Raw genomic sequence first — 16,165 nt, 5'->3', positions numbered from 1 at the left:
GAGGTCCAGGGCGGTTGGGGGTTTTTACATGGTGGACCCTTGTCTCTGGGGGAAAAGGCAGAGACTGCCAGATCTCTTAAAGGCTAGACCCGAAGCTGGCGCAGCATAGCCTCTGCCCATTCATTGGTCGGCACGGGTCACGAGGCCAGATTCAAGGGGTCGGGGTCGGGGAATGCACCTCACGATGAAAAGGAATTGATAGCAGCCACCTTTGGAGATTATCAACTGCAGTGTACACCTGGATTTTAAAAGCCATTTTCCCTAGTGGTGTGATTATAGGTTTATATGTATATTTTCTGTACGCTCTCTGTCTTTTTCCAATTATTTATGCAGAAGTTTTACTTTTATCATCATCAAAAATGAAAAACAAAAAAAAAACCCCAAACCCTTAACTATACCAAGTTATAAAATAACCAAAAATTATAGCCATAAATGTGAATTGACACTCACTACATCAGCATAGCACTTGTTTTCCACAAACTCTCCAGCTCAGGCCTGCGTCTTATAATTGTGACGACCACCCTGAACATATAATTTTGCTTGGAGATGAACATTCTGGGGAGTCAGTGCGAGTGGTCAGTGTTGGGAAGACTGCTAGCAAGTTGTCTCATTTGGAGCTATGCCCATCTCATAAGCTGACAGCTTTAAGACAGAAGATATTAACATCGAATCACACGACAGGATTTTTTTATGAGTTGAAAAATCAGTATATAAAAGTCAGAAATAACGAGGAAGATAATATTAAGTGTAAGTCAGTTAATGAAGCTGTCTCTCTGTCCATCTAATGAGATACAATTTGATGCCAGGCAGGTTGGTAAGAGTGAAAAACTGTGATGATATTAAGTTTCGGCAAGTTTGAGGAGCAGAGGGAACCCTTTATACCCTAGTGGTGGGTGTGAAAATTGGTCCATCCACTTTGCAAACAATCCGCAGAAGAGAAACGTGTACCTTCTGATCCAGCAGTTCCGGTCCTGGGCATTTTCTTGTACTTACCCCCTGGGGAGCACGCATTACTATGTTCATAGCAGCATCATTCAGCGCTGCAAAACTCTGGAGCCAGTCCACCAGCAACAGAACGGACAAGTAAATTCTGGTGTGTTCAGACAGCAGGGAAAACGAATTATAGGTACACGTATTAACATGAAAGAATTTCACAAAATTGTTGTGTCGGTTTGCTAAGGCTGTCCTAACAGAGTACCACAGACTGGGCAGCCTCAACAACAGAGATTTATTGTCTCACAGTTCTGGGGCCCAGAAGTCCAAAACCAAGGCTCTCGCAGGGTTGGTTCCTTCTGAGAGCTGCGAGGGAAACATCCGTTCCAGGCCTTTCTCCTTGGCTTGTGGATGAGCACCTTCTCCCTGTGCGTCTGTAATCGGTCTTCCCTCTGTCTGTGTCTGTGTCCAAATTTCCCTTGTTTTATAAGGACACCAGTCATGTTGGATCAGGGCCCGTACTCTAGACCTCACTTTAACTTGATCACCTCTTAAAAGACCCTCTCTCCGCACAAGGTCACGTTCTCCGGGACTGGGTCATTAGACTTCAACATATGAATTTTGAGAGGACACAATACAACCCATAACAATCATTCTTTATATTTTATAATCAGGCTATGAATATTTATTTGTATTTATTTATTTATTATTATTATTATTTTTTTTCGGTACGCGGGCCTCTCACTGCTGTGGCCTCTCCCGTTGCGGAGCACAGGCTCCAGACGCGCAGGCTCAGCGGCCATGGCCCACGGGCCCAGCCGCTCCGTGGCATGTGGGATCTTCCCGGACCGGGCCACGAACCCGCGTCCCCTGTATCAGCAGGCGGACCCTCAACCACTGCGCCACCAGGGAGGCCCTATTTGTATTTATTTAATCAAAATACATATGTACATCCGTCCACCACACTGAGGAGGATGTCTGTGACTTTCAGAAGATTCTCAGCAAGGCCTATGACCTTCACAAAAGTTTAGAAACACTTGGAGATTAGAAGTAGAACTTCTACTACTAGTAAATATTACCACTTCTATTACTTCTCTTACTAGTAACAGAACTTACAAGCTTTCCCACAGAAGCTAATAAGGAAAGCACATAGATTCTTACTTGTAGGGCATTTAAAGAAAACAGGATGCTTCTGTTTGAAATGGTTTATATGTATTACTGTGGGGAGTTATTCTAATAAATCATCTAGTCAACTTCCTGTCTTTAAGAAGGATTGTATTTAAGCCATTTCAGATGTATAGTTATCCAGCTTTCTGTGAAAAATCTCTTCTAGTATGTTATATACCACCTAAGATACTTTCCTTAGTATGTGCTTTTGGACATAGGAAATGTTTAAGACAATTTGAGGGAAATCGCATGGTCCATATGCTTCCTGTCACATCCTCCCACCGAGGGGTCTGCCTCAGGGCCACCCTGAGCTGTAATGTGTAGCAAACCCAGGACGATGACCTTGTTAAGTACCTGCTGCTCTTGCTTTGGGTCCCGAGTCTCTACTATCACAGGCAGGTGGGGACCGGCTGGGTCCAGGCATCTACCTCTGAGCAGTACTGAGAGGAGGGGTCTTTACTTTGGGACTTTATAGAAAAGGAGGCAAAGATTTGTCGGGAATGACTAATCTCATATTCTAAAATAAGAACTATGTAATTTTACTATATATTAACTTAAACATATAAAAAACACTGTAGAGATTTCCTGAGGGTTCTGATATAAATAGAATGTTATTGCCCTAATTGCCATAAATTAGGGCTGAAGTAAGTGGTGTGGAGTAGGGGTGGGTCGCTGAATGTGCAGCTTTGGAGGGTGGGGTCTGGGGGCCCCTGTGCCCTGGGGAAGGAAGAAGGCAGTGGGGCACCCAAGACCCGTGTGTCAGAGCTGAATGTTCCAAAATGCACGCACATGGCCTCACGTGTAAGTGCCTGTCTCATGTCTCACATGGACGGGCCAACATGAGCTTCACTCAGCATTTATACGTTGTTTTAACTGATAGCACAAAGACCTTTGGAGGATTCTCAGCTCTTCATTTTTATTGGAGTATAGCTGCTTTACAATGTTGTGTTAGTTTCTGCTGTGCAGCAAAGTGAATCAGCTCTACGTACACATATATCCCCTCTCTTTTGGATTTCCTTCCCATTTAGGTCACCACAGAGCAGTGAGTAGAGTTCCCTGAGCTATACAGCAGGTTCTCATTAGTTATCTGTTTTATACATAGTATCTAGAGTGTATGTATGTCAATCCCAATCTCCCAATTCATCCCACTCCTCCTTTCCCCCCTTGGTATCCATACATTTGTTCTCTCCGTCTGTGTCTCTATTTCTGCTTTGCAAATAAGATCATCTGTATCATTTTTCTAGATTCCACATATATGCGTTAATATACGATATTTGTTTTTCTCCTTCTGACTTACTTCACTCTGTATGACAGTCTCTAGGTCCCTCCACGTCCCTGCAAATGACCCAATTTCGTTCCTTTTTATAGCTGAGTATATTCCATTGTATATATGTACCACATCTTCTTTATCTATTCTTCTGTTGATGGACATTTAGGTTGCTTCCATGTCCTGGCTATTGTAAATAGTGCCACCTCTTCACTGTATATTTCTCAAATGGAAATGCATTCAATTCCATGAATACTTACTGGGAACCTACATTTGGAGCTGTGCTGGATGCAGAAGGCTCTCCACTTCGTACTAGCATCCTGAAAAGACGAAATCCTTGGGGAGGGGCTTGGGGAGGGGAGCCACAGGGGCAGGACCAATGCTGTCTGCTCATCTGCCTCGCCCCTTGGTCTCAGAGCCTGCTGTAGTCCAGCTCCATCCCGGACTGACTGTCAGGACCCAAGGCTCCCTGCTTTCCTCCTCTTAGGCCTTTCCTGGAGGATGGTATCAGCCCACAGGGACGTTGGGGGTGCAGGGGAAACCCGGGAGGTGGGGGCACCCCACCTCTCTAGTTTGCTCTACATTCAGTAATTAATCTCTCAGCTTTGTCTATGCAGATGGCTCTTTAAATTCTCACTAAATTCATGGAAAGTTTCAATGCCCTTGTAAAATTCACGGAAAGTTCCTAGCTTGCAAAATCATGTTCATTCTCATGCGTTATAGTTATATGTAATAGAGAACAAATTTACTTGCTTTATGGATGCAGAAGTTGTATTTCAGCCGAGAAAGCTCTTTCTCAGCTGTGACGGCGAAGAAACATCTAAGAACTATTGTCGAAAGAAATGAAGGGATTGTGTCCTTTGTTTAAAACTGAAGAAGAAAACTGAACGTTTGCAACGCATGCAGTACTGAAAATCACTGCATTTTAAAATAATTCACGGTATGATTTAATCGTTGCTAATCTAGAATAGAATAAATTTTGAGCGGCTCCCTGCCGCTGACTCTGTTTAGTTTAGGATTTACTGCCTTTTATTATCCTTAGAGAGTTATGAAGTCTGAATAAATTACCTCCAGACCCAAGCCCTCTGCCTTCTAACTTGTTTTGCTCCCTTAGAATTGCTCTTAGAAGAAAGATAAATAAATTAGTCAGGTGTTTTACACTGTATGGAACACACGTTACATTCCAGAATGCAGGCGCAGCGTGGACGCTCACTGTGCTTTTTGACCGTGAATTTGGGTGGGTTCCATGTTAGCGCCACTTGTCAGCACCCTTGCTGGTGACGTTCGCGTCCCAGTGGGTGGTTGGTAGACATCGCTGACCTGCCGACTAGCTGACTCTCACACACACACACACACACACACACACACACACACGTTCAACCTGCTGGTGGCTTTGGTTAAATTCCCTTTGAAAGGACTGTAACGGGGACTCTATGTCAGCAGGGATGATGGTTTCTTGAGTGGGTCTCTGTGCTGGGGACATCCTTCTGCAGGCAGAAGGGGAGTGTTGTCACAGGGTGTTTCAAGGAGTGCCAGGAAGCTGCACCCCCTGCCTGAAACCCTATCCTAGTGTTAATACAAATGCATCTAAGTGGTGAACCGCTTTGCCATTACCAGTACTAACACTTCTGTGTGAATTAGTTGTCAAGTCCTTTCTTTTTTATATTTAAATTTCATTTCATTGTGGTAAGAACACAACGTGGGATCTGCCCTCTTAACAGATTTGAAGCGGGCCATGCACTGTTTTAGACGGAGGTACGTTGGGGTTACTGCAGGCGGATGGAGCCACAGTGTGGTTTCCCCGGTCCCTAGAACTTACTCATCTTGCTTCACTGAGACTTTAATGCCCTTGATTAGCAGCTCCGGTTGCCCCTCCCCCAGCCCCTGGCAGCCACTGTTCTACTCTTTGGTTCTATGAATTTGACTATTTTAAACCTCATATAAGTGGAACCATACTTCCTCTCAACTTCTGGTTGTACTTAGAACTGTCATATGATCCGGCAATCCCACTTCTGGGTATTGATCCAAAAGAACTGAAACCAGGACCTTGAAGAGATTCTAGATCTCCAGTCTTCACGGCAGCACTGTTCACAATAGCCAAGAGGTGGAATCAGGTCCTCTCCGAGGTCCCATCTGGAGGGCAGGTGTCGATGAGGGCAGAGACAGGCCCAGGCGAGGCGCACCCTATTTAGAATGAACTGACAGTTTACAATCGAAATTGGTCCATTTGGGGGGCTGTGTGCAGCTCGGGGGGAGGTATTAACATTACCTGCGACCACAGGCATTAACGAGGACCGCCTACTCCGTCACTTTGACAAGGTGCGGGCAGCGTTGTTGAGTCTCACTTTCTGAACCTCGTGGTTTTGCCAGGTTGCATTTTGGGGGCGGAGGCGAGAGATGGACCAACGCCCGCGTTAGGGCTCCAGTCCAGAGCTCCGCACGCGGTCCTCTCTGGGGGCCGCGCAGCGTCTGGCACAAAGAGCACGTCCACGGAGAGGGGCCCTGGACACGCAGTCTACAGGCGGCCACCTCCACCCCCGAGACGCTCTGAGCCCCCTGGACCCGCTGAACCGTCCTTCGCTGATGCGATCTCGTTTTTCATTTGCTTACGTCTTAATTGTCCATCTCCTTCCACCGGACGCAGCAGGAACTGTGTGTCTAGAGTGTTTCTAGGTCTCCGGTGCCCAGCACAATGCTGACCCACCGGCGCCAAATCGATGTTGTCCAAAGAATTCATCACTCCGTTAGCAGAGTCGCACGGCCTCAGAGTGAGGGAGGGACCTGGCCAGGCTGGAGGGGGAGGGGGGCGGTTCCGCTTGATTTGCACTGACTAGGCAGGACCAAGATGCAGGGCATCCCAGGCCAGCACGCCCTGACCTTGCAGGCAGCCGGGAGGACGAACGCGCCTCCCCCTGCCCACCGGCTCCGCCGTGGCTGCCTCTCATGACAATTTCTCTTTTCACCCTAGAAAAATGATGCCTGCCTTGGTCCATTTCTTTTAATGGAAACTCCTTAATAGCCCTGAAACAAATGATTGTTTTTTGAGCAACCAGCTCCATGGGACTCTCTCTAGGAAATAAAACCAAGTGATGGGAAGAGGGATCAGTGCTACTTACCAGCCCTAAAGTGAGATGAGATCTGGGTAAGGGAGGTGCCACGAACTTAGAATTGCAAGCCCCTGGAAGATGAGATCATTAGACCCTTGGTCTGATGCTAACACCCACCAGTAAAGAAGAAAAATAGGACATAAGGACATTTTGCAGTGAATTTTCTTCTACTCTTATGACAGTGGATTTCGGCTTTTCTTTTCCTCAAACGTGCCAAATGAAAAGAGAGATTCTCGAAAAGCATTTTCACACTTAGCTTGTATGAACTGCCTGGCTGCCTAAAACATCAGTGCAGACTTTTCCACGGATGAGGAAATCTCTGCCATGTTAGCCCCCAGGAAAAGTAACTTTAGGGGCACCCTTCCCTCGGGGCAAGGAGACATTCCACAGATCATAGTTAATGCCGGCAGCTTCTGCATGGAGGTTCTCAGCCCTGGTCACCACGTGTGACTTGAACCACCTTTCAGAGGTGCCGCGTGAGCTGGGGAGCTTTGTGTTTCGACGTAAATGAAGTTTTTAAGGCAAGTTGGAATTTAGGCCAACTTCTTGTTGAAGTTGCCGACGCCGCTTAATTCCAAGTAGCACAATCGGTGGTCCTGCAATGACCTCCCCCCTGGAAGGGGCAGACCCGCTGGCGCTCACTGTTGTAGTGAGTGCTTCGCAGAGCTCTACGGAGGCGGCAGGAGCTGGAGCCGGGAATATTTATGAAGCTTCTTGATTGACTCGTTCACATTTATTCTCAAGTGACAACTCCCAGCTACCTACTGAGACAGGCAGATCTCTATTTAAGGGAACACCTTATTTTTGGAATATTTTTTTTTCCTAAAAGGGTAGGAGACTGTAGCGATTTTTTGTTTGTTTGTTCCTAGAGAACTCTGTCAACGTGATGATGGCTTGACAGAGAGGAAAGTTTCAGCCAGGACTGTAGCGTGTCGTTGGATGTGGGAGCTGGAAGGGATCTTGGAATCAGCCATCCCAACTGCTGTCATTTTACAGATGAAAAAGGCAAAGTGCAGAAAAGTGAGGTGGTCCCTCCAGGGCCCCACTGCACGTGTTGTGCAGACTGAGGATGGGAGGTGACGTTTCCTGACCCCCGAGCTGCTCTGATTCTTGCACCTTCATTTCCCAAATCTTAGACTGATCCTTCCCTACCACCTTCCTCCCCTGCTACCTCCTTCAGACTCTTTAAATGTTGGTGAAACCGGGGCTCAGCTTCTTAAACTGGCTCTGAGGGACCCCAGGAATCTGCTTCAGAGGCACCATGAAAGCACTTACATCGTGTGAAGTATCCATCAGGGTTGTTCCGTCGGCGCACTTTTCAGGAATGACGGTCTAGAGCATCCATTATATTCCCTCGAGGGAATTCGTGACATAAAAAACTTAACCACTTCTATTGGAAAGTGCCGCAAAGTCGGGAGAACTGCATAAGCTCTGGTCCTTTCATTCACGTTCTCAAGTAGCTTTTTACTCACACTGACCATGGCTTTGTGCTGCGTTAATTGGTTCTCTGTGGTTCTGGTAAGAGAGCTGAGTATTGTCCCAAGTCATGCAGCCTTGAGTTTAATTGGTCTCCGTCATTCTTATTTCCAGTTCGTCTCCTGCAGGCAATGTACTTCACCTGATTGAAGCATCCTTAGGAAAGGGGGTGCTTCCAAACCTGCTGGTCTGGGTAAGCACCAATATGGAAAGTCCTGGGAAAGCCTGAAGGAGGGGGCTCACAGGACCAGGGTGCCTGGTACATTCAATCATTGGATGCATAGGAGGCTCGCTGCCAACCCGGTCCTGATCTTCCCCAGATGCCACTCAGCGTGTGACGGCGACTGGGAGCATTACCACGTGGACAAATTGCTGAATGGCTCTCACTTGTAAGATGTGAGATCATTTCCCAGCTCCCAGATGTCTAGTTCATTTTAGATGCTTCTGGCCTGGATTCAAATGGATGAATCAGAAATATGTAGCTTTTGGTCTTGGCATTAGTTTCTCCACCATCTCAAAATCATTTCCAAACTTTTAAAAAATCTTACTTTCTCCAGAATTTAAATATAAATTGTGTCTTTCTTTTTAAAGTCTACACAAGCATCTTAGGGGCTACAAGGAGAGCGGATGAAGCGACAAATATTTTTGTCCATAAGTGTCCTAGACTCATCCCAGCCAACCAGTTGACAAGGATTTGAGACCCTACCGTGTATCAGGATCACACTGGTGAAGACAGGCTTACCTTTCAGACGGTGAGAGGGATAGTAAAAAAGTAAAAAATACAGAAATAAGATAATCCTGGGTAATGGTAGGTACGAACCAGTCCTTGGTAGCAAACAACACAGATCCATCAACTGAAATGGAAAAGGAGCTTTGGAAGCGTGTCAGGCTGCTTACAGAATCCGCTGCGGGGAGGTCAGGAGCGAGAGGCAGGCGCGGCCAAGACCCCGTCGTAGAAGCGACTATATGCCTCCTCTCCCAGCCTCTCCCCGTCCTTGACATTCAATTTCATGCAGCCCCTGCCAACCTCTGACCCCTCAGCGTGGGCCTCTCCAGCTCCCGGGGGACAGGAGAGAGAGCAGCTCGGTCCCCTGCCCTCAGCCTCAAAGCAGACGTCTTGAGACTTCCCCAAAGTAGGAAGTGTGTTCGGAGGAGAGGTCGAGCTTTAGACAGTAATTTGGGGAGGTTTAGGGGCCGTCCGAGTGGGTAACTTTTGAGCTGAGATCCGAGTGGTGAGAGGATGCAGCCAGGTGAGCCCAGAAGAGACCCTTGTAACCAGAAAGTCCAGACACAGAAAGGAGCCACAGGGAGAGAGGGGGAGGAGAGAGCTGGGGGTAGGGTGGGGAGGTGTCCAAGTAAGGACGAGGCGGGGATAAGGGCTGACGTTGGAGGCTTGCGGTGTCTCATCAGGGAAGACGTCGCAGGTTCCTGCAGGAGGCTTAGCTTTTCCCGTGTTCGTGGTGGAAACCATCAGAGGTTTGGATGTCCCTCGCTTTGCCAGGGGAGCAGCAGCCAGAGGCGCCGTGAGCCTCTTACATTTTAACCAGGCTCCCTGGCCGCACATGGAGACAGGCTGTTGCAACCATCCAGTCGAACGATGGTGGCAGCTCGGAGGAGGCCGAGAGAGATCAGATGAGAAGCAGGGTCAGCTTGTGGGAGGAGCTAACCCAGTGGGAGTAGGGGTGGTGATAAGGCGGGAATCAGTGGCTCGGCTTTAGCTGTGCTGGGGTTAAAATGATGATTAACGTCTCAGGTGGAAGTGCTACGGATGCAGATGGATGCGTGCACCTGGAGCGCCGGGAAGAAGCTTTTGGTGATTCAGATTTGAGAATCCTCCTTGTGAAAATGGTGCTTCAAGCCACAGAATGGGACATCGCCAAGGAGAGAGTGCAGACAGAGCAGAGGCGGGAGGGAACAGGCCAGGAGAGGAGGGTCTCATGGGGCAAGAAGGACGGGGCAGGTCGGAGGGTTTACAGGTGAGCGTGGTGTCGCGTATTGTACTGGACAGCTAGAGCACCACTTTTTCTTTTTTTTAGTAGATCTTTATTGGAGTATAATTGCTTCACAATACTGTGTGAGTTTCTGTTGCACACCAAAGTGAACCAGCCATATGCATACACGTGTCCCCATATCCCCTCCCTCTTGAGCGTCCCTCCCACCCTCCCTATCCCACCCCTCTAGGTCATCACAGAGCACCGAGCTGATCTCCCTGTGCTCTGCGGCTGCTTCCCACTAGCTAGCTATTTTGCATTCGGTAGTGTATACATGTCCATGCTACTCTCACTTAGTCCCAGCTTCCCCCTCCCACCCCGTGTCCTCAAGTCCATTCTCTATGTCTACATCTTTGTTGCTGCCCTGCACCTAGGTTCATCAGTACCATTTTTGTTTTTTTTTAGATTCCATATATGTGCGTTAACATACGGTATTTGTTTTTCTCTTTCTGACTTACTTCACTCTGTATGACAGACTCTAGGTCCATCCACCTCACTACAAATAACTCAGTTTCGTTTCTTTGTATGGCTGAGTAATATTCTGTCGTATATATGTGCCACAGGATTTGCGTTATTTCAGATAGGCATTGCAGAGCATTTTGAATTTTTTATATCACAAAGTTATTTTGCCTCCATGAATTTTATGTATTTATATTACATTTGCTTCCCCAAAAGGGCTTGAAGCAATTTGATATAAAGTGATATTCGAGGAAAACCATTCAACTGGAAAATGAAAGCGATAAGGAAAGCAGAGGAAACTAAATACCCTCTGTGCTAATGTACTGTACCTGGTTTCCATGGCTGAATATTACATTTAACTCGGTCTCCCAGAAGCCAGCATCGAAAGGAACTGCTTAGGTTATATAACTATCTTTAGCTGATATGAAGAATTCCCCAATGTAAGGGAGACAAATTATTTTTTCTTACCAAATGCTAAGGAGTAAGTTTCTTTTGAGTCATCCCATACGTAATGATAAACGACATGCCTCCAGAATAACAGTGCCATCATATTTTATTCTCCCAGAAGCTCTTTGAGGTAGATCCTACTGTCATCTCCATTTTACAGATGAGGAAACTGAGGCTGGGAGTGGATAAGTGTATTGCTCAAGGTCACACAGCTGAGAGGAGGTGGAGCTCGGATTTGAACTCAGTTCAGTTTGATGCCCGTCCGTGGGTGCTTAAGGCCTGTGCCATACTATCACCAGGCTATACTGCCACCAGACTGTACCACCACGAGGTTGTGCCCCCACCAGGCTGTACCACCACTAGGCTGTACTGCCATCTTCAGCCCGGACTGCTTTCTTGACCCCTTATTTTCAAGTGGGACATCTCCAGTTAAACGATTACAGGTATCTCAAATTCAACTTCTCCCAAACATGTACTCTTTGTCGTCTCAGACCCGCTCTTTTTAAACTCTTGGGTTATGGCCCCGCACACCAGACAGACACCTTTGTATCCTCCCACTCAGTAAATGTTTACAGTGAAGACGAATTATTGGGTGAAGTGACCTCACATTCTCACTAGGTGGTGACCTCTCTGAGGGTAGTGACCCGATCCGTCAGTGTAATCCCGGGCCCTTGATGCTTAGTTCTTGCTTGTTGAACAAATACTGTGATTACACATCTAGTCGTATGTACAGCCTAGTACGAGGCCTGGAGAGAATAAGGAGAAAACGAGACTGGAGAAGGAGGTTCGCTTGTGGAGATTCCTGGATGTATACTCCCCCCGCCCCACCCCGCCTCCACTGCTTACCTTTCAGGTCTCGGCTTAGGGATTCGTTTCCCTGGAGTGAAACAGTTTTCACTGGGGGATTTCTCTCCCTTCCCCTTGGGACCCCCTCCTCCCCTCCATCCTGTCCCTCCCTCCCAGGCTGGGCTAGGACTCTCCGGTTTAGCCCTCACCACGGTGTTCATCACTCAGTCTTATCATGACATTTCTCTTTCTTGTCTTCCCGCATAAGGGTGGACACTCCTTAAGGAAAGACGTCTGGTGGGTAGTGCCAACTGTCTACTGGGATGTCATCTGGGGCTGTCTTATCACAGCCTCTTCCTGTGGCTCGGACTTCCTCATGGCAAGTGCCCTGGGGCAGGGAGGGAGGAAAAGAGGGAGAGAGAGAGAGAGAGCGAGAGCGAGAGAGAGAGAGAGAGAGCGAGAGAGAGAGAGAGAGAGCGAGAGAGAGAGAGAGAGAGAGAGAGAGAGAGAGAGAGAGAGGGAGAGAGGGAGAGAGAGAGGGAGGGAGGGAGAGAGAGCGAGAGCGAGAGAGAGAGAGAGAGAGAGAGAGCGCGAGAGCGCTGTGCTGCTCTCCGTAACGCTGCCGCAGAAGTCACATAGTGCCACTTGGTTGCACTGTTAGTCCAGATGGTGAACAAAGTCTTCCCAGTTCAAGCAGGGGACACATAGACCCCACCTCTTGATGTGGCCATGACAAGGTCTTAAGGTCCTGTTGTAAGGAGAGAACATGAAATGGGAGATCTTTTCATGGCTCTCATTTATTTATTTATTTATGGCCGCGTTGGATCTTCGTTGCTGCGCGCAGGCTTTCTCTAGTTGCGGCGAGCAGGGGCTACTCTTCGTTGCGGTGCGCGGGCTTCTCATTGCGGTGACTTCTCTTTGTTGTGGAGCACAGGCTCCAGGTGCACGGGCTTCAGTAGTTATGGCACGCGGGCTCAGTAGTTGTGGCTCACGGGCTCTAGAGCACAGGCTCAGTAGTTGTGGCGCATGGGTTTAGTTGCTCCGCGGCATGTGGGATCTTTCTGGGCCAGGGCTCGAACCCGTGTCCCCTGCATTGACAGGCGGAATTTTTAACCACTGCGTGTCACTAGGGAAGCCCCTGGTAGCTCTCTGTTGAAAATACAGGCTGTCACTCTAGCAGAGAGAGGTTAGAGGGGATGAGAATCCAGTGGGAGTTGACAGGTGAGCATGGAGCAGCCTCAGAACAGTGGGAGCTGATCTGAGGACCAAGTGTCAGGAAGGGAACCAGGACCACACACAGGACTGTCCTTGGAGAAGCTTGGCCGGGACGAGGAAAGAGATGGGGCCATGTGCCAGTTTCAGAATATCTTCATGTAGGCGTCGTCATGATTTCTCAGTGTATCCACCGCCTTGCTCTTTACTAGGCTGGCTTATGTACCTGAGGCCATTAATAAGTAAAAATTCAGGGCTTTTAAGAACTCATATTCCAGTTGACCCTTGAACAACACGAGTCCACTTATACCCTGATTTTTTTTCAATAAATACTGTTACAGCGTGACTTGCCTGGTCCCCAGTGGATGGGGAACCAGGGATACGGAGGGTCGACTGTAAAGTTATACGTCGATTTTTGACTGTGACCCCTGTGTTGTTCAGCTGTATTAAATGCTTCCCCCAGGTTCACTAGATGAGTGAAATTTTGTGATGTTAACTTTCTGTTTGGGCCCTCTGCTGGCTGGCTGACAGCAGGAACCAGAAAGAACGGAACCTTTTCAGTCCAGTGGCTGATTAGCCTTTGATGCCACACCAAGCCCGTCAGTTCCTTACAGAATAACACTAAACCAGTTTGGAGCAAAGCAGATCAGACCGCTGTCGCATGGCTAACATATCTTTGGGGACAAGTTACGGGATTCGTACAGACCCTTGATGGCTGATTTAACGCAGTGGGCTGAGGTTTGTACCCACTTGGGAGACTCTTTACAGTTTCAGGTCTTAAAAACGACCATATTTCCTACTGAAGTCAGTGTTCTTTAAACATGGCAAGTGAGGGGTTGGAAGATGTGGCTTTTTCCCTCTCACAGTCTCATGTCTCAGCACTTGCCCCGTACTCAGCCGTCAGCCACTCTGAGCTATACGCTGCTCCCAAAGGCACCAGCAGTCGGGCCTCCCAGGGCCTGTAATGCTCGTCCGTTCTCTGTCCTTCCCAGTTTGCCTCATAAACTCCTATAAGGCGTGGTCCCAGCAGTACTTCTCATTCCAAGGGCTAATTTTCCTTCTGTGCATGCCCACTGGACCTGTCAGCGTCCTGAGCGTGTCTGCCCTGACCTCTGGGCTCCTGTGCTGTTAGGCTGTGAAGTCATTAGGACAGAATTCTCCCTTACCTGTCTTCTTTCTCCCACTCCCTAGCGTGGTTCCTGGCATAGAGAAGTAGGTATTCAGTACCCTTTGTACACATGAAGACAACATCGATTATGTTCAAAACATTTAGTGCATTAAATTGTAACGTTAGATCACTGGTCATCTGAGGATGGTAGCCACTTTCCGGCATTCAGAGTATTCTCCCTTACAACGTGCATAATGTGAAGTGGAGTAAGTCGATTTTTCTTCAGAAGTTGACACAACATACGTTCAATTCCAAAACCTTAATATTCAGAAGGGCACTACTTACCTTTTGGTTTGTTTTTTGTGTTCAATACTGAGAAAACATTTTAATTCCTTTTCTTGCAAATATATATCTTAGGCCTGTGCAGGAAAAAACAGTGACTTCTGTGGCCATGAAAAAGTTTGTCCCTGACCATGTCAGGGGTCAGGTAACAGAGAGGAAAGGATTGAAACAAGAGGGGAGTATTTATCAGTTGTTAGCTCGTTAGCCCCAATCCTGCCACATGAGTGATGCACTAATTAAGAATGCTTTTCTGGAACTTCCCTGGTGGTCCAGTGGTTAAGACTCTGGGCTCCCAATGCAGGGGACCCGGGTTCCCATCCTGGTCAGGGAACTAGATCTCACATGCCGCAACTACGAGCCCGCATACGGCAACTAAAGATCCTGCATGCCGCAACGAAGATCCTGTGAGCCACAACTAAGACCCGGCGTAGCCAAGTAAATAAATAAATAAATGTTCTTTTTTAAAAAAAGAATGCTTTTCTAAGAGCCTCATTTTTATATGGCCGTGAACTGTGTATGAATGATCTACCCGGGTGGAATACTGAAAGCATGAAATGTATTTCATGTGAACATCTACAGTAGTCAGCTAGCACAAGGCAGGCATAGCACATTCTGAATAATGAAACAGGACTTCTACCTGAAATGAAAAACTCGGTCTACCGGTCTTTCCTGCCTTATTTTTATTTTAGATTATTTATGCAGCTCAAGTAAATAGAACTTTATTGCAGAGGAGTTTTAGATGCCTGGAAATAAGACAAACTTATTTATTTTAGCATGAATGGAGTAAAACTTGACACTACGGTCATGCTGTCATAAATATCTTCAGTGTGATCAATAAGACACATTGCTTATTGTGGTATCCCTCTGGATTTCTACAAACCGTAGTGACAAGTGGAATATTGTACCCAGCATGTCTGCCATCCGGATGGAGGAGGGGGTTAGCAAAAGGGTACAGTAAGAAAAAGACAGTTTCTAATTTCTTTTCAAACAACTTTTCAGCAGCCTTGACACATTTTCTGCAGGATGTTTTGTGTTGAGCAGGAGAAACTCTCTTTTGGTAGTCAGGACTCTTCTTTCCTTCTGTCGTAGAGGAAGAACAGTCTTCAGGAGATCTTGGGCTGAGGGATATAGATTGACAAGAAATATTACTTCAGTTTCCAAGAGGATAGAATAACTTGAAAATACATTACAATCCGGAGGAGGGGACAAAAGCAATTCTGGGATGATGGCAGAGAAAAGGGGTAGATAGGGAAAAGTGTGTTTCAGAAACAATAGGCACATTTTGAAAAGCAATACAATTTATTCTTGTTTTATTTTTTATTTTGATGAAAAAATATGGAACAATCTTAAACTTCTTAAGAAGTTGGAAATACAGTACAAAGACCTTTTATTTTCCTGACCAATTTGAGAATCGGTTGCCAACCTGATGTACCGTCACCCCTGAATACTTTGGGGTGTGTTTCCTGTATTATGCAATCCTCAAAACGAGGAAATTAATGTCTACATGTTATTACTGTGCCATTGTCCCAGCAATGCCCCTTACGGGAAAACAATCCAGTCCAGAGTCACATGTTGCAGGTGTTGTCATGTGTCTTTAGTCTCCTTCAAGCGGGGCTAATATTTCAGTCTTTCTTTGCTTTTAGTGACCTTAACACTTTGGAAGATCACGGGCCAGTTATTTTGCAGAATATTCCTCAATGTGGGTTTGACTGATGTCCGTCCTGATTAGACTCCGATGCCCGGTTTGGGCAGGAGCCCCCGGGGTGGTGCTGTGTTCTCTCTGCACCTGATCGCGGGGCCTTCGATTTCAGCCTGCCCCGTTGCTGCCGGCGTTCCCTTGCATTGCTTGACGATGGAGCTGGTGTCTGCC

General features: G+C 47.2%; 1 protein-coding gene across 3 annotated transcripts in view; it reads left to right on the top strand.

The window, feature by feature from the left end:
• The window catches only part of FBXO15 (F-box protein 15), a 210,535-nt gene that overhangs the window by 69,646 nt on the left and 124,724 nt on the right, over positions 1 to 16,165 (top strand). The window lies entirely within an intron of this gene.

This window comes from Delphinapterus leucas, chromosome 14, assembly GCF_059928025.1.
Source record: "Delphinapterus leucas isolate spDelLeu-1000000601 "Yukka" chromosome 14, BTC_Dleu_Yukka2, whole genome shotgun sequence".
Lineage (NCBI taxonomy): Eukaryota > Metazoa > Chordata > Mammalia > Artiodactyla > Monodontidae > Delphinapterus > Delphinapterus leucas.
Note: the sequence above shows the minus strand (reverse complement) of the source record. Positions and strands in the feature narration are given on the sequence as shown.